This window comes from Canis lupus, chromosome 14 (genome assembly GCF_003254725.2).
Source record: "Canis lupus dingo isolate Sandy chromosome 14, ASM325472v2, whole genome shotgun sequence".
In the NCBI taxonomy this organism is placed as follows: domain Eukaryota; kingdom Metazoa; phylum Chordata; class Mammalia; order Carnivora; family Canidae; genus Canis; species Canis lupus.
The window spans coordinates 19,044,886-19,066,588 of record NC_064256.1 but is presented as its reverse complement, the minus strand read 5'-3'; the positions used below and the strand labels follow the sequence as shown (position 1 = coordinate 19,066,588).

The following is a 21,703-nucleotide window of genomic DNA, read 5'->3' as shown; positions in this document are numbered from 1 at the left end:
AGAAGAAAAACAACACTGTGTACTCACCATCATGTAATTCACATTCTAGAATATTTATAGTTATTTATTTACTTATATCTATTGTTTGTTGATGGTACATTTACCTTTCTTGGAGAACAGAGATTTTTTTTAACTTTTTGGTGTTTGTTTGCTAGCTTCCCTTTTGCTTTCACAGATGCATCCCATCTCCCAGCACCTACAATAGTGTCTGAAATATATAACATATATATTTGTTTTTGTTGATGATGTTGAGTGTTAGGATCAAAAAGAGAAGTTATATATCACCCAGCATTACCACCAGACCTAAATTTAGTTTTGTTGAGTTACAAATGAACAACTAGTAACTGAGTGACTAAATCAGGATAGAAATATATTGACACTGTGTCTGCTATAGTGAGGAAGAATGTTCCAGGCAGAGTAGTTGAAAGAGGAGAGGTTGAAGAAATGGCTGCAGAATACTGATGGAAGCTAATGCAAAATTACTGAGGCAGGTGAGGGTAACCCTGAGAACAATACTGCCCAACTGAGGAGGGGACCATTGCTGGCCTATGGCTTAAATAGGTAAAGGAGTATTAGTAAAACTAATTATAACTAGTTATATAATTATAACTATATAGTAAACTAACTATATTGATTATAATAGATTATAATCTATTACACATGATGATCTCTTCGCACGTATATTGTAATTTCTTTATTGTCTCTTTAGCTATGTCTAATATACTGTTTAATTTCCATCAAGTTCTTAATTTTATATTTAAAATTTTTCAACTTTTCAGTTTTAGAATTACCATTTGGTTCTTTTCTAGAGTTTCCGATTTTATACATAAATTTTTGATTTTGTGCTTTATTTCCTTAATATATTAAGCATAGTTACTTTATTTTTTTAAAAGATTATTTATTTTTTCATGAGAGACACACACAGAGAGAGAGAGAAAGAGAGAGAGAGAGAGAGGCAGGCTCCATGCAGGGAGCCTGACGTGGGACTCAATTCACAGACTCCATCCCGGGACTCCAGGATCACACTCTGAGCTGAAGGTGGCGCTAAACTGCTGAGCCATCTGGGCTGCCCAAGTGTAGTTACTTTAGATGGTGTCTGGTAACTATAACTTATCTGGATATCTTCTGATTTTGTTTCTATTGTCTTTTATTTATCTTATGTTTAAAATTACATTCTTATATATAGGTTGGCTAGTTTTTATTGGGTGCCAGAAAATAAAAATAAACAAATCTGAAGATAATTTGAAAATTGATATAATGTTACATTCCTCCTGGATATTAGTTTTGGGCAGATATTTACCAACACTAGTTATCCTGGGATTCCCTAATTCAATTACACATGAGATGATCTGTAGTTAGGTTTTAGATCTGAAGAGAAAGGTTTTATTTTGCTTTCACTCTTATTTCCAGATGAGAGGATTCAAGGTCCCCATCCAAAACAGGAGGTTTAGTATTTCTTTTAGTGATCCCTGGATTCCATGTATTTTTTCCTAACTTAGTAAGTCCTATTGAAAATACTTTTCAGGAGTTGCTGGCAAGATGGTGGAAGAGTAGGGTCCCCAAGTCACCTTTCCCCACCAACCTACCTAGATAACTTTCAAATCATCCTGAAAACCTACAAATTCGGTCTGAGATTTAAAGAGAGAACAGCTGGAATGCTACAGTGAGAAGAGTTTGGGCTTCTATCAAGGTAGGAAAATGGAAAAAAAATAAACAAAAAAGCATCCAGTGGGGGGGTCCCCATGAGGAGCCGGGCTAAGGCCGAGGTGAGTGCCCCCAGGACAGGAAAGCCCAGGCCCGGAGAAGCAGGAGCTGCACCAATCTTCCCGGACAGAAAGGCGCCCGCAGGGAGCTCGGGCAGGACCCCAGGAGGGGTGGGGATGCCCTCAGGCTCCCGGGGACACTAACAGAGCACTTGCACCCCGGGGAGAGTGCGCCATACCCGGCGCCCAAGCTCCCTAAAGGGCTGCAGCGCGCCAGCTGGACCCGGGAGTAGCTCGGAGGCAGCTCCGGACGGAGGGAGCTGCGCTGCCGGGGATTGCAATGCCAGCGGCGCAGGCCCAGGAGCCCAGGGCGCTGGGGTACACAGCCCAGGATCCGGCGCTCCCCCCAGAACAGGAGAAGGCTGGGAGAGCACAGGGCAGCAAGGACGCACCTGCGGCTGGTCGGCCCCGAGCTGTTCAGATCAGCGCCCCGCCCCCGAGCATCCAGGCCCCTGCAGACTGGGAGCTGCGGTAGTTAACACGAGACCTGACTCCAGGGCTGGAAAGCTGGCTGCTGCCACTGTTGTTCTTCCTCCTGGGGCCTCACGGGATAAACAACCACCACTGAGCCTCACAGTGGCCTCACAGGATAAACAGGGTAAACAACTCCCACTGAGCCCTGCACCAGGCAGGGGGCTGAGCAGCTCCTCCAAGTGCACACACCTGAGAGTCAGCACAGCAGGCCCCTCTCCCAGAAGACCAGCTAGAAGGATAGGGGAAAAGCAAGTTATTGACCAAGCAGCACTGGGAAGTTCCAGGGGAAGACGAGGGATTTAGAATCAGAGGATACTCCCCCTTGTTTTTTGTTTTCTGTTTGTTCCCCCCGCCCTTTTTCTTTCTTCTTTTTTCTTTTTTTCTCTCTTTTTCTCCTTTTTCCAGTACAACTTGTTTTTGGCCACTCTGCGCTGAGTAAAATGACTAGAAGGAAAAAATCACCTCAAAAGAAAGAATCAGAAACAGTCCTCTATCCCATAGAGTTACAAAATTTGGATTACCATTCAATGTCAGATAGCCAATTCAGAAAGACAATTATAAAGCTACTGGTGGCTCTAGAAAAAAAGCATAAAGGATTCAAGAGACTTCATGACAGCAGAATTTAGATCTAATCAGGCTGAAATTAAAAATCAATTAAATGAGATGCAATCCAAACTGGAGGTCCTAACCTCAAGGGTTAATGAGGTGGAAGAACGAGTGAGTGACATAGAAGACAAGTTGATGGCAAGGAGGGAAACTGAGGAAAAAAGAGAAAAACAATTAAAAGATCATGAGGATAGGTTAAGGGAAATAAACGACAGCCTCGGAGGTAAAAATCTACGTTTAATTGGGGTTTCCGAGGACAATGAAAGGGACAGAGGCCCAGAATATGTATTTGAACAAATCATAGCTGAGAACTTCCCTAACCTGGGAAGGGAAACAGGCATTCAGATCCAGGAGATAGAGAGATCCCCCAAAAATCAATAAAAACCGTTCAACACCTCTACATTTAATAGTGAAACTTGCAAATTCCAAAGATAAAGATCCTTAAAGCAGCAAGAGACAAGAAATCTCTAACTTTTATGGGGAGAAACATTAGGAAAACAGTAGACCTCTCCACAGAGACCTGGCAAGCCAGAAAGGGCTGGCAGGATATATTCAGGGTCCTAAATGAGAAGAACATGCAGCCAAGAATACTTTATCCAGCAAAGCTCTCATTCAGAATAGAAGGAGAGTTAAAGAGCTTCCAAGATAGGCAGAAACTGAAAGAATATGTGACCTCCAAACCAGCTCTCAAGAAATACTAAGGGGGACTCTGTAATAGAAAGAGGAAGTCCAAGGAAACAATCCACAAAAACAGGGACTGAATAGGTATAATGATGACACTAAATTCATATCTTTCAATAGTAACTCTGAATGTGAATGGGCTTAATAACCCCAAAAAAGGAACAGGGATTCAGACTGGATAAAAAAGCAAGACCCATCTATTTGCTGTCTACAAGAGATTCATTTTAGACATAAGGACACATACAGCCTGAAAATAAAAGGTTGGAGAACCATTTACTATTCAAATGGTCCTCAAAAGAAAACAGGGGTAGCCATCCTTATATAAGATAAATTAAAGTTTATGCCAAAGACTGTAGTAAGAGATGAAGAGGGACAATATATCATACTTAAAGGATCTATCCAACAAGAGGACCTAACAATCATGAATATTTATGCCCTGAATATGGGAGCTGCCAAGTATATCAATCAATTAATAAACAAAGTTAAGACATATTTAGATAATAATATACTTATACTTGGTGACTTGAATGTAGTGCTTTCTACAATCGACAGGTCTTCTAAGCACAACATTTCCAAAGAAACAAGAGCTTTATATGACACACTGGACCAGATGGATTTCACAGATATTTACAGAACTTGACATCCAAATGCAACTGAATACACATTTTTCTCAAGTGCACATGGAACTTTCTCCAGAATAGACCACATACTGGGTCACAAATCAGGTCTTAACCAATACCAAAAGATTGGGATTGTCCCCTGCATATTTTCAGACCATAATACTTTGCTATTAGAACTAAATCACAAGAAGAAGTTTAGAAGGACTTCAAACACGTGGAGGTTAAGGACCATCCTGCTAAAAGATGAAAGGGTCAACCAGGAAATTAAGGAAGAATTAAAAAGATTCATGGAAACTAATGAGAATGAAGATACATCAAAAACTTTGGGATACAGCAAAGGCGGTCCTAAGAGGGAAATACATCACAATACAAGCATCCCTCAAATAAACTGGAAAAACCTCAAATACAAAAGCTAACCTTGCACTAAAGGAGCTGGAGAAAAAACCGAGAATAGATCCTACACCCAGCAGAAGAAGAGAGTTAATAAGGATTCGGCAGAACTCAATGAAATAGAGACCAGAAAAACTGTGGAACAAATTAATAAAACCAGGATTTGGTTCTTTCAAAGAATTAATAAGATAGATAAATAATTAGCCAGCCTTATTAAAAAGAAGAGAGAAAAGACTCAAATTAATAAAATCATGAATGAAAAAGGAGAGATCACCACCACCACCACCAAGGAAATACAAGCGATCTTAAAAACTTATTATGATCAGCTATACGCCAATAAATTAGGCAATGTAGAAGAAATGGACGCATTTCTGGAAAACCACAAACTACCTAAACTGGAACAGGAAGAAATAGAAAACCTGAATAGGCCAATAACCAGGGAGGAAATTGAAGCAGTCATCAAAAACCTCCCAAGACACAAGAGTCCAGGGCCAGATGGCTTCCAGGGAAATTCTATCAAACATTTCAAGAAGAAACAATACCTATTCTACTAAAGCTGTTCTGAAAGATAGAAAGGGATGGAATACTTCAAAACTCATTTTATGAGGTCAGCATCACCTTAATTCCAAAACCAGACAAAGACCCCACCAAAAAGGAGAATTATAGACCAATATCCCTGATGAACATGGATGCAAAAATTCTCAACAAGATACTAGCCAATAGGATCCAACAATACATTAAGAAGATTACTCAGCATGACCAAGTGGGATTTATCTCCGGGATGCAAGGCTGGTTCAACATTCGTAAAGCAATCAACGTGATAGATCATATCAACAAGAGAAAAAACAACAACCATAGGATCCTCTCAATAGAGGCAGAGAAAGCATTTGACAAAATACAGCATCCATTCCTGATCAAAACTCTTCAGAGTATAGGGATAGAGGGAACGTTCCTCAGCATCTTAAAAGCCATTTGTGAAAAGCCCACACAAATATCATTCTCAGTGGGGAAAAACTGAGAGCCTTTCCCCTGAAATCAGGAACACGACAGGGATGTCCTCTCTCACCATTGTTATTCAACATAGTACTAGATGACCTAACCTCAGCAATCAGGCAACAAAAAGAAATAAAAGGCATTCAAATTGGCAAAGAAGTCAAACTCTCCCTCTTCACCGATGACATGATACTCTACATAGAAAACCCAAAGACTCCACCCCAAGATTGCTAGAACTCATACAGCAATTCGGCAGTGTGGCAGGATACAAAATCGATGCCCAGAAGTCAGTGGCATTTCTATACAGTAACAATGAGAGTGAAGAAAGAGAAATTAAGGAGTCAATCCCATTTACAATTGCACCCAAAAGCATAAGATACCTAGGAATAAACCTAACCAAAGAGGTAAAGGACCTATACCCTAAAAACTACAGAACATTTCTGAAAGCAATTGAGGAAGACACAAAGAGATGAAAAAATATTCAATGCTCATGGATTGGCAGAATTAATATTGTGAAAATGTCGATGCTATCCAGGGCAATTTACACATTTAATGAAATCCCTACCAAAATACAATGGACTTTCTTCAGAGAGTTGTAATAAATCCTTTTAAGATTTGTGTGGAATCAGAAAGACCCCGAATAGCCAGGGGAATATTGAAAAAGAAAACCATAGCTGAGGGCATCACAATGCCAGATTTCAGGTTGTACTACAAAGCCGTGGTCATCAAGACAGTGTGGTACTGGCACAAAAACAGACACATAGATCAATGGAACAGAATAGAGAATCCAGAAGTGGACCCTCAACTTTATGGTCAACTAATATTCGACAAAGGAGGAAAGACTATCCACTGGAAAAAAGACAGTCACTTCAATAAATGGTGCTGGGAAAATTGGACATCCACATGCAGAAGAATGAAACTAGACCACTCTCTTACACCAGACAAAAAGATGAACTCAAAATGGATGAAAGATCTAAATGTGAGACAAGATTCCATCAAAATCCTGGAGGAGAACACAGGCAACACCCTTTTTGAACTCGGCCACAGCAACTTCTTGCAAGATACATCTATGAAGGCAAGAGAAACAAAAGCAAAAATTAATTATTGGGACTTCATCAAGATAAGAAGCTTCTGCACAGCAAAAGAAACAGTCAACAAAACTAAAAGACAACCTACAGAATGGGAGAGGATATTTGCAAATGACCTATCAGATAAAGGGCTAGTATCCAAGATCTATAAAGAACTTATTAAACTCAACAGCAAAGAACCAAACAATCTAATCATGAAATGGGCAAAAGACATGAAGAGAAATCTCACAGAGGAAGACATAGACATGGCCAACAAGCACATGAGAAAATGCTCCACATCACTTGCCATCAGGGAAATACAAATCCAAACCACAATGAGATACCACCTCACACCAGTGAGAATGGGGAAAATTAACAAGACAGGAAACAACAAATGTAACAAATGTTGGAGAGGATGTGTAGAAAGGAGAACCCTCTTACACTCTTGGTGGGAATGTGAACTGGTGCAGCCACTCTGGAAAACTTGTGGAGGTTCCTCAAAGAGTTAAAAATAGATCTGCCCTAAGACCCAGCAATTGCACTGCTGGGGATTTACCCCAAAGATACAGATGCAGTGAAACGCCGGGACACCCTGCACCCCAATGTTTCTAGCAGCAATGTCCACAATAGCCAAACTGTGGAAGGACCCTCAGTGTCCATTGACAGATGAATGGTTAACGAAGATGCAGTTTGTGTAAACAATGGAATATTACTCAGCCATCAGATACAACAAATACCCACCATTTGCTTCAATGTGGATGGACCTGGAGGGTATTATGTTAGTGAAATAAGTCAATCGGAGAAGGACAAACATTATATGGTCTCATTCATTTGGGGAATATAAAAAATAGTGAAAAGGATTTAGGGGAAAGGAGAGAAAATGAGTGGGAAATATCAGAGAGGGTGACAGAACATGAGAGACTCCTAACTCTGGGAGACGAACAAGGGGTGGTGGAAAGGGAAGTGGGTGGGGGGCTGGGTAACTGGGTGACAGGCACTGAGGGCGGCACTTGATGGGATGAGCACTGGGTGTTATGCTATATGTTGGCAAATTGAACTCCAATAAATAGAAATTTAAAAAAATAAAAATAAATGTTTTCAACAATGAAATATGTAATATAATCATGAGCAATCACAGTGTAATAAAATGTTAAGATCTAAAAACAGAAAAGAAAATACTTTTCAGCTTCTCTGCCTCCTTTGTATTTCTACTGCAAGCAGTTGATGCTTTTTTTGGGAGAAGTGTGCCTCCCGTGCTAAGTTCACCTCTCTGGATTTCCCTCTTTGCCTTGATATTTACTTCATAATTCTTTCTTGCTTTAGTAGCCTTCTAATATCTTCAAATAGTATGCTTTTTAATAATTTGACCAGTTTTTTAAATTGTTCTTAGCCCTTAGGAAGGATTGGTACAAATGACAAAATCTGCCGTTACCACAAGTAGAATCATATTTATTTGATCATCTGACATATATAATTTCAAGATTCTAGTACAAACTCATAGAAATTATTGTGAATATAATCACAACTATTACTTGATAGTAGACTCTTATCTATGCCAATAAATTGTTACTCAGAAAAGAATTTTAGTTATACAAATAAAGTAGAAGACATCTTCACACATGGAAGAAATTCTCAAACCTGTCACAACTAACGGAATTATCGTAAGGTATCTAGTGGAGATTTGGTACCGGAAGAGTAACAAGAAATCTAGACTTGACAACATGGGGTCTTCCACATATTCTTCTTTATTTACATCTGAGAAGTGTTGAGTGATACATTTGTATCATGTTCTCTCTCCACCACCCACCTTAATTTCTCATCTTATTACCTGTGCCTGACTCTTCACATGAAAGTCGCATTTGAGATTACTGTTAGACTATCAAGCCAGCACTCTTCAGCAACTAAGCATAAGACATACAACCCTTGCTGATGATGATAGTAAGGTTGAGAAACTTGTCTGGTCATCAGTTTAAATGTGGGTGTGTGTCTGTGTATCAAAGAATATGATAGCGATTAAAAGTTTTAATGTCGGGGAGGAGGGGCAAGACGACGGAAGAGTAGGGTCCCCAAATCACCTGTCCCCACCAAATTACCTAGATAACCTTCAAATCATCCTGAAAATCTGCGAATTCGGCCTGAGATTTAAAGAGAGACCAGCTGGAATGCTACGGTGAGAAGAGTTCGCGCTTCTATCAAGGTAGGAAGACGGGGAAAAAGAAATAAAGAAACAAAAGGCCTCCAAGGGGGAGGGCGAGTGTCCCCAGGACAGGAGAGCTCGTCCTGGAGAAGCAGGAGCTGCACCAACCTTCCCAGGCGGAAAGGCGCTCGCAGGGAGTTAGAGCAGGACCCCAGGAGGGCGGGGATGCCCTCGGGCTCCCTGGGACACTAACAGACACCTGCGCCCCGGGAAGAGTGCGCCGAGCTCCCTAAGGGCTGCAGCACGCATGGCGGGACCCGGAGCAGCTCGGAGGGGCTCGGGCAACGGCTCGGCAGAGGGGGCTGCGGGCCGGGAGCGCGAATCAAACAGCGCAGGCCCCGGAGCCCAGGGCGCTGGGACACAGCCCAGGATCCGGCCTCCACCGGGACAGGCAGAGGCCGGGAGGGCCCAGGACAGCAAGGACGCTCCTGCCCCGAGCTGAGCAGATCAGCGGCCCCGCCCCGGAGCCTCCAGGCCCTGCAGATGGAGAGCTCCGGAGTTAACTGCGGGAGCTGACTCCAGGGCTCCAGAGCTGGCCCCGCCACTGGGGTTGTTCCTCCTACGGCCTCACGGGGTGACCAACCCCCACTGAGCCCTGCACCAGGCAGGGGGCAGGGTAGCTTCCCCAAGTGCTAACACCTCAAAATCAGCACAACAGGCCCCTCCCGCAGAAGACCAGCGAGACGGACAAGTTCCAGGGGAAGTCAAGGGACTTAAAGTATACAGAATTAGAAGATACTCCCCCATGTTTTTTTTTTTTTTTTTTTGCTTTTTGATTTCTGTTTGCTTCCCCCACCCTTTTTTTCCCTTTCTTTCTTTTTCTTTCTCTTTTTCTCTTTCTTCTCTTATTTTCTTTTTTTCTACCTTTTTTCTTCTTTCTTTTTCTCTTTTCTTTCCTTCTTTCTCTCTCTTTTTCTCCTTTTCCCAGTACAGCTTGGTTTTGGCCACTCTGCACTGAGCAAAAAGACTAGAAGGAAAACCTCACCTCAAAAGAAAGAATCAGAAACAGTCCTCTCTCCCACAGAGTTACAAAATCTGGATTACAATTCAATGTCAGAAAGCCAATTCAGAAGCACTATTATACAGCTACTGGTGGCTCTAGAAAAAAGCATAAAGGATTCAAGAGACTTCATGACTGCAGAATTTAGAGCTAATCAGGCAGAAATTAAAAATCAATTGAATGAGATGCAATCCAAACTAGAAGTCCCAAGGACAAGGGTTAACGAGGTGGAAGAACGAGTGAGTGACATAGAAGACAAGTTGATGGCAAAGAGGGAAACTGAGGAAAAAAGAGACATACAATTAAAAGACCATGAAGATAGATTAAGGGAAATAAACGACAGCCTGAGGAAGAAAAACCTACGTTTAATTGGTGTTCCCGAGGGCGCCGAAAGGGACAGAGGGCCAGAATATGTATTTGAACAAATCATAGATGAAAACTTTCCTAATCTGGGAAGGGAAACAGGCATTCAGATCCAGGAACTAGAGAGATGCCCCAAAAATCAATAAAAACCGTTCAACACCTCGACATTTAATTGTGAAGCTTGCAAATTCCAAAGATAAAGAGAAGATCCTTAAAGCAGCAAGAGACAAGAAATCCCTGACTTTTATGGGGAGGAGTATTAGGGTAACAGCAGACCTCTCCACAGTGACCTGGCAGTCCAGAAAGGGCTGGCAGGATATATTCAGGGTCCTAAATGAGAAGAACATGCAACCAAGAATACTTTATCCAGCAAGGCTCTCATTCAAAATGGAAGGAGAGATAAAGAGCTTCCAAGACAGGCAGGAACTGAAAGAATATGTGACCTCCAAACCAGCTCTGCAAGAAATTTTAAGGGGGACTCTTAAAATTCCCCTTTAATAAGAAGTTCAGTGGAACAATCCACAAAAACAAGGACTGAATAGATATCATGATGACACTAAACTCATATCTGTCAATAGTAACTCTGAATGTGAACGGGCTTAATGACCCCATCAAAAGGCGCAGGATTTCAGACTGGATAAAAAAGCAGGACCCATCTATTTGCTGTCTACAAGAGACTGATTTTAGACAGAAGGACACCTACAGCCTGAAAATAAAAGGTTGGAGAACCATTTACCATTCAAATGGTCCTCAAAAGAAAGCAGGAGTACCCATCCTTATATCAGATAAACTAAAATTGACCCCAAAGACTGTAATAAGAGATGAAGAGGGACACGATACCATATTTAAGGGATCTATCCAACAAGAGGACCTAACAATCATGAATGTTTATGCCCATAACATTGGAGCTGCCAAGTATATCAATTAATAACCAAAGACAAACTTAGATAATAATACACTTATACTTGGTGACTTCAATCTAGTTCTTTCTACACTCAATAGGTCTTTTAGCACAACTCTCCAAAGAAATGAGAGCTTTAAATGATACACTGGACCAGTTGGATTTCACAGATATTTACAGAACTTTACATCCAAACTCAACTGAATACACATTCTTCTCAAGTGCACATGGAACTTTCTCCAGAATAGACCACATACTGGGTCACAAATCGGGTCTGAACCGATACCAAAAGATTGGGATCGTCCCCTGCATATTCTCAGACCATAATGCCTTGAAATTAGAACTAAATCACAACAAGAAGTTTGGAAGGACCTCAAACACGTGGAGGTTAAGGACCATCCTGCTAAAAGATGAAAGGGTCAACCAGGAAATTAAGGAAGAATTAAAAAGATTCATGGAAACTAATGAGAATGAAGATACAACCGTTCAAAATCTTTGGGATGCAGCAAAAGCAGTCCTAAGGGGGAAATACATCACAATACAAGCATCCATTCAAAAACTGGAAAGAACTCAAATACAAAAGCTAACCATACACATAAAGGAGCGAGAGAAAAAAAAAAAAGCAAATAGATCCTACACCCAGGAGAAGAAGAGAGTTAATTAAGATTCGAGCAGAACTCAACGAAATCGAGACCAGAAGAACTGTGGAACAGATCAACAGAACCAGGAGTTGGTTCTTTGAAAGAATTAATAAGATAGATAAACCATTAGCCAGCCTTATTAAAAAGAAGAGAGAAAAGACTCAAATTAATAAAATCATGAATGAGAAAGGAGAGATCACTACCAACACCAAGGAAATACAAACGATTTTAAAAACATATTATGAACAGCTATACGCCAATAAATTAGGCAATGCAGAAGAAATGGACGCATACCTGGAAAGCCACAAACTACCAAAACTGGAACAGGAAGAAATAGAAAACCTGAACAGGCCAATAACCAGGGAGGAAATTGAAGCAGTCATCAAAAACCTCCCAAGACACAAAAGTCCAGGGCCAGATGGCTTCCAGGGGAATTTTATCAAACGTTTAAAGAAGAAACCATACCTATTCTACTAGAGCTGTTTGGAAAGATAGAAAGAGATGGAGTACTTCCAAATTCATTCTAGGAGGCCAGCATCACCTTAATTCCAAAACCAGACAAAGACCCCACCAAAAAGGAGAATTACAGACCAATATCCCTGATGAACATGGATGCAAAAATTCTCAACAAGATACTAGCCAATAGGATCCAACAGTACATTAAGAAAATTATTCACCATGACCAAGTAGGATTTATCCCTGGGACACAAGGCTGGTTCAACACTCGTAAAACAATCAATGTGATTCATCATATCAGCAAGAGAAAAACCAAGAACCATATGATCCTCTCATTAGATGCAGAGAAAGCATTTGACAAAATACAGCATCCATTCCTGATCAAAACTCTTCAGAGTGTAGGGATAGAGGGAACATTCCTCAACATCTTAAAAGCCATCTACGAAAAGCCCACAGCAAATATCATTCTCAATGGGGAAGCACTGGGAGCCTTTCCCCTAAGATCAGGAACAAGACAGGGATGTCCACTCTCACCACTGCTGTTCAACATAGTACTGGAAGTCCTAGCCTCAGCAATCAGACAACAAAAAGACATTAAAGGCATTCCAATTGGCAAAGAAGAAGTCAAACCCTCCCTCTTCGCCAATGACATGATACTCTACATAGAAAACCCAAAAGCCTCCACCCCAAGATTGCTAGAACTCATACAGCAATTTGGTAGCGTTGCAGGATACAAAATCAATGCCCAGAAGTCAGTGGCATTTCTATACAGTAACAATGAGACTGAAGAAAGAGAAATTAAGGAGTCAATCCCATTTACAATTGCACCGAAAAGCATAAGATACCTAGGAATAAACCTAACCACAAAGGTAAAGGATGTATACCCTAAAAACTATAGAATACTTCTGAAAGAAATTGAGGAAGACACAAAGAGATGGAAAAATATTCCATGCTCATGGATTGGCAGAATTAATATTGTGAAAATGTCAATGTTACCCAGGGCAATTTACACGTTTAATGCAATCCCTATCAAAATACCATGGACTTTCTTCAGAGAGTTAGAACAAATTATTTTAAGATTTGTGTGGAATCAGAAAAGACCCCGAATAGCCAGGAGAATTTTAAAAAAGAAAACCATAGCTAGGGGCATCACAATGCCAGATTTCAGGTTGTACTACAAAGCTGTGGTCATCAAGACAGTGTGGTACTGGCACAAAAAGGACACATAGATCAATGGAACAGAATAGAGAACCCAGAGGTGGACCCTCAACTTTATGGCCAACTAATATTCGATAAAGGAGGAAAGACTATCCATTGGAAGAAAGACAGTCTCTTCAATAAATGGTGCTGGGAAAATTGGACATCCACATGCAGAAGAATGAAACTAGACCACTCTCTTTCACCATACACAAAGATAAACTCAAAATGGATGAAAGATCTAAATGTGAGACAAGATTCCATCAAAATCCTAGATGAGAACACAGGCAACACCCTTTTTGAACTTGGCAACAGCAACTTCTTGCAAGATACATCCACGAAGGCAAAAGAAACAAAAGCAAAAATGAACTATTGGGACTTCATCAAGATAAGAAGCTTTTGCACAGCAAAGGATACAGTCTACAAAACTAAAAGACAACCTACAGAATGGGAGAAGATATTTGCAAATGACGTATCAGATAAAGGGCTAGTTTCCAAGATCTATAAAGAACTTATTAAACTCAACACCAAAGAAACAAACAATCCAATCATGAAATGGGCAAAAGACATGAACAGAAATCTCACAGAGGAAGACATAGACATGGGCAACAAGCACATGAGAAAATGCTCCACATCACTTGCCATCAGGGAAATACAAATCCAAACCACAATGAGATACCACCTCACACCAGTGGGAATGGGGAAAATTAACAAGGCAGGAAACCACAAATGTTGGAGAGGATGCGGAGAAAAGGGAACCCTCTTACACTGTTGGTGGGAATGTGAACTGGTGCGGCCACTCTGGAAAACTGTGTGGAGGTTCCTCAAAGAGTTAAATAGACCTGCACTATGACCCAGCAATTGCACTGCTGGGGATTTATCCCAAAGTTTCAGATGCAATGAAACGCCGGGACACCTGCACCCCAATGTTTCTAGCAGCAATGTCCTCAATAGCCAAACTGTGGAAGGAGCCTCGGTGTCCAACGAAAGATGAATGGATAAAGAAGATGTGGTTTATGTATACAATGGAATATTACTCAGCCATTAGAAATGACAAATACCCACCATTTGCTTCAACGTGGATGGAACTGGAGGTTATTATGCTGAGTGAAATAAGTCAATCGGAGAAGGACAAACATTATATGGTCTCATTCATTTGGGGAATATAAATAATAGTGAAAGGGAATATAAGGGAAGGGAGAAGAAATGTGTGGGAATTATCAGAAAGGGAGACAGAACAGAAAGACTCCTAACTCTGGGAAACAAACTAGGGGTGGTGGAAGGGGAGGAGGGCGGGGGGTGGGGGTGAATGGGTGTCAGGCACTGAAGGGGGCACTTGACGGGATGAGCACTGGGTGTTATTCTGTATGTTGGTGAATTGAACACCAATAAAAAATAAACTTATTATAAAAAATAAAAAATAAAAGTTTTGATGTCAATACTGATTATGCATATAGGAAAAGTGGCAAAATGAACTAAAAATTTTTCTAAAAATTGATTTTTCTGCATAAAATTAATGCTAATTACTGTCATTTCTGAAAACTACTTACCATTTATTAATTATGATGTAGCAAAATAATGATTATACATGATTAAATATGCTTCAGTTTTACCTTTTTTATAAAATCAGAAAACTTTGAATATCAGCACTAAAAATTTCCTACATTCTAATGGGTGGTGACTAAGAACAGATTCAAATTATAAGTGATGGCTCAAATTTTATTTTCTTGCTTTTCTTGTATGTATGACATATCCTATGCACCCTAGAGTGGAAAGCTGTATCATAAAAGAGTTTAGGAAGTCTGGGTTTGGCTACTCTCACCTGCATAAAATGACTTTGGCCTCTTGAAAAGCCTTCCTCCCAGTTCCCCAGTGTTTATTTGATTGGCTGAGAATGTCTCATTTGTGCTTATGAATAAGTGTAATCAGTGCTTTGCTGGACTCCTTAGTTCTAGTAAGGGTCAATGCTACTCTTCTAGACACTTGCCTCTGTTCCTGGTCATTGCTGCACTGGGGTTATTTCTGGACTATGTCAGTACTCTGTTTGGCATATTATCCTTTCCAGGTATCATGGCTTCTTACATTGCCACCCGTTGGCAACATTGGCACCATGCTCTGCTGTAGTTTTATCAAACTTATCAAGGTTGGAGACTTCTGCTTGTACCCTAAATGTTTTACAGAACTGGGTTGGGGGATCCCTGGGTGGCGCAGCGGTTTGGCGCCTGCCTTTGGCCCAGGGCGCGATCCTGGAGACCCGGGATCGAATCCCACGTCGGGCTCCTGGTGCATGGAGCCTGCTTCTCCCTCTGCCTGTGTCTCTGCCTCTCTCTCTCTCTGTGACTATCATAAATAAATAAAAATTAAAAAAAATCTATAAAAAAGAACTGGGTTGGCAGTAGGATTTGTTCATGTCCTATTTATAGCTTCCATAAGACATATATATGGAATTACTAGGGAGCTTGGCTGAAAGATAAGTCTGAGTAGTAGACACTGCAACATTCATAATCATCTTCTCCCCCAGAGTAGATAACTTCTTCACTGCAGGACAACCTTTCCAAAGCAAACAGCAACACTGAGTATTGGGTTGTTGTACCATTTATTCAGATAGGCTCAAAAATGCCTGAGCCCCAGAAATGCCTGAGCCCTAAATTCAAGATGAGATTGTAGCTATATATTTTAATAATCCAACTTTATCATACGTGGCAGCATGAAGTTGTTAGTAGTGACAATCTAAAATGTTTAGGAAAGCATTGCTTCTAAGTTTATATAAAATACTCTAAGGAATAGTTGCCAGAGGCAAAGTATATATTTGTCATACTGTGCTATAATATGTGAAGTATACATAACCGCAACGTGCACTTAGGTTGCATTTTGAAAATTCATATACTAATAACAATTTGTGATAGCACACATATGATATCAGAGACCACATTTTTTTTTTGTTTACTTAATTGTTTTTAACATCCATCACAGTAAATCCAGCATATGGTGGGTTCTCAATAGACAATGGTCAAAAAGATGAAATTAGAAAGAAGTTAGCTTCTCATTTTAGAACGAACTTTCTAGCTGCAGACATACTTTCAGATGAGAATTTAAAAACCCTTATTAGAAAGCCTGGTGACTGTCTTTTAGAGTCAGACCTGTCACCAGGAGAGGACTAAGGATCTTTTCAAGGTACATCTGGTTCAATAATTGAGGCAAGTCTTTATCAGTTGACAAAACAAAATTATTTTTGGAAAGATTCTCTCTGTTCAAAGTTCTAGAATAAGTACCTTTAGGTAACATACATTTAAATCTAAGTGAAATCCACCTTGCACTTCAAAACTAACTTTATAAATGTTCTTTTTAAGGATTGATCTACTAAATAAATTGTACTTTTAAAAAACTCCAATGGCAGACTAAAATCATACCAAAATTTACTTGAGAAAATACAGGAAGCCAATGATACAAGAATTGAATGTTTCCCAGTTAAATGAAGTAAGGTGACAAAAAAATTGTATATATTTGTGGTGTATAATATGTTTTGATATATGTATACATTGTGAAATGATCATCACAATCAATCTAGTTAACATATTCATCTCCTTCACATGCTTATCTTTGTGTGTGCATGGTAAGAACACAAGATTTACTCTCAGCAAATTTCAAGTATACAATGAAGTATTATTAGCTATAGTCACCATGCTATACATTAGATCTTGAGAACCCATTCATCCTGCACAACTCAAATTTTATGTTTTGACCAGCATCTTCCCATTTCCCCACCCTCCAGTTTCTGGCAACCACCACTGTTCTCTCTGTTTTTGAGTCCAACTTTTTTTTGTTCTACATATAAATGAGATCATACAGTATTTTCCTTTCTATGTCTGACTTATTTCACTTAGCATAATGTCCTCTGGGTTCATCCATTTTGTCACAAATGGCAAAGAATTCCTTCTTTTTTAAGACTAACATTCCATTACGTATTTTTTTTCACATTTTTAATCCATTCATCTGTTGATGGATACTTAGGTTTATAACAATAGAATTTTGCAGGTTCTTACCAATACATTTTATATGCACTAGTGATTAAGTTGGTGATAAGAGGTGAGAACTCCAAAATACATGCAAATCTGTCTATTTAGATCACTGTTAGCTCCACTGAAGGGATTGATATAATGGTGGTCTGGAAAATTTCTAAGATCACAGTTTGAGCTTGCTTTTTTATTTTTTGATTTCTCCCCTCACAGGAAATTATAGAAGAATGTCAGGAATTGGCTATTAATTGGAAATTAATAGACAATAAAGCAATTCATTTGCTCTAAACATTATTTGTAGTTACCAAGGATGTACCATAGTTCCATGAATTAGATTACTGAACTTTCTCTTAGACTAGATTAATATAACATTATAGTGTATTAGAGAGGTTTGCAGTCCCTGATAATCTGCCAATTCTGTTAGTGAGATTTTCATAGTTCTTGGCATTTCTTCTCCAAAGTAATGTAAACTGATCTCATGCCTATAGAGATGTTAGGTAGATATCTTTGCTTTTCTCTGTTTAGGAATAAGTTAAAAAGTGAAATTAGAAAAAAAGTTAACTTCTCATTTTAGATGAACTTTCCAGCAGTAGATATACTTTCAGATGAGAAATTTAAAGTCCTTAAACTAGAAAGCCTGGATAATGTCTTTTAGAGTCAGACCTGTCACCAAGAGAGGACTAAGGATCTGTTCCAAGGTATATCTGGTTCAATAATGGAGGCAAGTCTTTGTTTTATCAGTTGACAGAACAACAATTATTTTTGGAAAGATTCTCTCTGTTCAAAGTTCTAGAATTGTATATATTTGTGGTGTATAATATAATATTAATTATAATATAATATAAACCTTTAGGTAACATACGTTTAACATACATCATAACTTCCCATTAAAAGGAGGTGATTTGATTCCATTTCTAATAATACATATGTTGACTCTTTGATATAAATATCTCAAAATATATATACCTGAAAAATGAAGAAATATAATGATTTTTTTCCTAAAAACTATCCATTCATGGACATTTTTCTTCTGTTCCTAAAATATCATGAGGTTGACTTTCTCTAGTCAACTGTTACAGGTCACAAAAACTGAAAATTTGAAGATGCTTTGGATTCCTTTTAAATGAAAAAAATTGACCAGACATGGATACCCTAAAGTTTAAATAGGATGAGCATTAATTAAATAGGAAGAGCATATATCCTACTTGTTCCAGTTCTGAAGGAAGTGTAGACATCTGCAGTTACCCATGGCTCTTCAGATAGATGCCCAAAACTTTCCTGCCCCATTTTGTGCCTTTGTTCTGTTTGTACTTGTCAGGCAGAAATTCTACAAAAGAAGAGCTTAGGCTGAGTATACTTGCTAACTCAGTGGTTCTCAATCCCTGGCTACATATTAGGATCAGTCACTAGGGAAAAATTTATAAAATACTAATTTTTGGATCCCATATCAAGCTAATTAAATGAGAATTCATTTAGAATGAGAGCCTGGAGAATGATAGTTTTTAATAACAACTTTAGTAACTCTCTTGTGGATCCAGGAATGAGAACCATTGCTTTAGGCGACACTAGTGGACATTCACTCATGTCAGCTCTATTTTCGTTTCTTGGCACTCCCCATTCCCTTGAATTAAATGGGTCATGTCACAAGCTTAGGCCTAAGGACTGTGAGTGATAGTAAATGGAACCTTCTGTGTTCAGTTAACAAAAAGCTCCTGCTTGACTCTCTAGATGTCTCATTTTTTGATAGTAACATTGAAAACTCCATTGAGATAGAGGAGCTGAAAAATGAAGTGACCTGGATCCCTGAGTTAATGAATAAAGGAGGACTGTCCTAGAGAATGTCCAAAGCTTTACATGAGAAGAAAGAAAACTTTGTTGTGTTAAACCATTAAGATTTCATTGTGGTGTTGTATTATTGCCAATCCTGCAGCCTAGAACTTTGTTATTCAAAATGAGTCCACAGACTCAAAGCATTTATATTACCTCGGGTTTGTTAGAAATACAGACTCTCAGGTCTCATCCTGGAGCTACTGAATCCCAAAGAGATTTGTGTTCACATAAAGGTTTGAAAAGTACTGATCTAGCATATTCTGACTAATCATTGTCCTTTTGTGAAATATTCTCGAAGAAAATGCATAGAGACAAAGACCAATTAGGAGAGAATTAGGAGAGTCTTCTGGTATACTCAGAGTTATTCAATCATCCTACCTAGGAACTAAGTGAAAAAGTTGAGATTGCACATATAACGGGTATAAACTAGTTACAAAATACAAATAAATAAGCAAAAATGATATTCAATGATGGTCAATGTAGATGGATCACACCCTTGGCTGAAGGCGGTGCTAAACCACTGAGCCACCCAGGCTGCCCTTCTTCTGCAATCTTGAGGAGTTTTTCCCACAGCAGGTATCAAAATAGCATGTTGGTATAGTACATATTAAAATGGGGTGGGAGTAATATCATTAACCAAGTTGGTCATGACTAGTTTATTTGTAAGAATTTGAGGCAGTAAGATTTGGAGTGATACTTTAAAAATCCAGAAGTGTTTCAGTGGGGAAGGTGAATATTGCCATAACCATGGAAACAGAAGGATAAAATCTCAGAATATGATATGGTTTGCGCAGGGATCACAAGAACCAGGAATGCAGGGAGGCTGTTAGTGTTTGAACAAAGTGACGTCTCTATTTCAATCAAGCCCTTTTCCTTAATTTGCCTGTTTAAAGACTTCAGAAAGCACAGTAGGCATGTCCACCGATCATAGATCTTTTGTAGTTATGGATCTCATTCCTAACAACTATTTTCCAAGCATCCGGCTCCCTGCATGGAGCCTGCTTCTCGCTCTGCCTGTGTCTCTACCTCTCTGCCTGCCTCTCTCTCTCTCTCTCTCTCTCTCTCTTTCTCTGCCTCTTTTACCTAATTGAGCATGGATGTAATAGCAACTTTAAAGTTCTTGACTGAAAATTCCTATACCTAGGTAATCTCAGATTTGCATTCTACTGATTATCTTTTCCTTTTAGCATAATTCAAAGATTATAAACTCAGATTGTATCTAAAACATTCTGAATGTTAATTGTGGAGTCCCTAAATTCTGTTATGTTGCTCCAAAGAGTGTTGGTATTTCTGTTTTAGTGGGCAAATAACTTACTTAGGCCCAAACTCCATCTCTGATTTAGGTAGGGAACATTTTCATGTCTAAATTCACTTCTGCAAGCCCTAACTGCACTGCTTTAACTTTTGACTTACAAACGTATGACTCAAGGGCAAGGCAAAATTTTAGGAAGAGTTTATTCCCAGAATGTGTATTTTCTGGCTCAGTTTCTCTCCTCTCCAGAATTTTCTTTCTCACTCTCTGATCTCTGTTGTTGCCTGAGTTCTGACTCCTGGTTCCTCATCTTATAAAGATGGAAGACATTTTATGAGTTATAGCTCCCTACTTTGCTCTTCAATTGTGCCTTATTCTCAGGTCAAAGTCATAAAATGAGAATCTCACATTTTAGATCTCATATTCTCTTAAAATAAGAAAATGGCAATTTCTCTCCAAAATTTAACTATACTCCAAAATCTATTTGCTTTTGTTCACTCTCTAGAACCCTCAAGTAGCTATTTTATATTTGTTCACAGTTTAGTATTTATTTACTAGATATTCTGTTATCAGTTTTCTGTATCAGAAATAGGATATTCAGGGGCACCTGGGATAGCACAGTCCTTTGTGCGTCCAGCTCTTGGTTTCAGCTCAGGTCATGATCTCAGGGTCGTGGGATTGAGCTTCACAATGTACTCCATGCTTAGCATGGAGTCGGCATCTGATTCTCTCTCCCTGTCCCTCTGTCCCTTCCTCTGCACTTGCTCACACGTTCTCTCTCTCTCATAAATAAATAATTTATATATATATTTTTAAAAAGGAAATATTATGTTCATACTATTTTAACTGTAGAGTGTATTTTATTATTTGGAGGGACTTTCCTCATTTTAATTCTGACTCTGGATTCATTTGTTGCTCTAGGTATTGGAAAGGTTATGTGTCTTGTAACCTCAGTTCTCTAATGAGACCAAGAAGAATCATCAACTTCCAGTTTGTTCAGCTTTACTTGTAAGGACGGGAGTGATGACTTCCAAGTTCTTACATGGGGGCCAAAACTAGAAGTCCCTATTTTTAAGATTTCTATTCAGTTTACCATCTGTAATTAATGGTGTTATTTCATATCTCCAACTGGATTGCTTAATTAATAGTGGAATGTTGTGCTGCATTATATTTTCTGCCTCAAGTGTTTGTTTATGTGTGTGTCATTTGATGAAAAGTGTTGACACTTATTTCCTGTTCTCTTCTCATGATGTCTT

General features: G+C 39.2%; 1 protein-coding gene across 31 annotated transcripts in view; it reads right to left on the bottom strand.

Moving 5' to 3' along the window:
• The window catches only part of GNGT1 (G protein subunit gamma transducin 1), a 346,832-nt gene that overhangs the window by 123,728 nt on the left and 201,401 nt on the right, over positions 1-21,703 (bottom strand). For 22 of the 31 annotated variants that reach the window (XM_049093550.1, XM_049093559.1, XM_049093560.1 and 19 more), the window contains one exon: positions 105-208. The exons of the other annotated variants lie outside the window; for them this stretch is intronic. The gene's annotated coding sequence lies outside the window, so the exon portion shown is untranslated. The remainder of the gene's footprint in view (positions 1-104; positions 209-21,703) is intronic. 31 annotated transcript variants of the gene reach the window in all.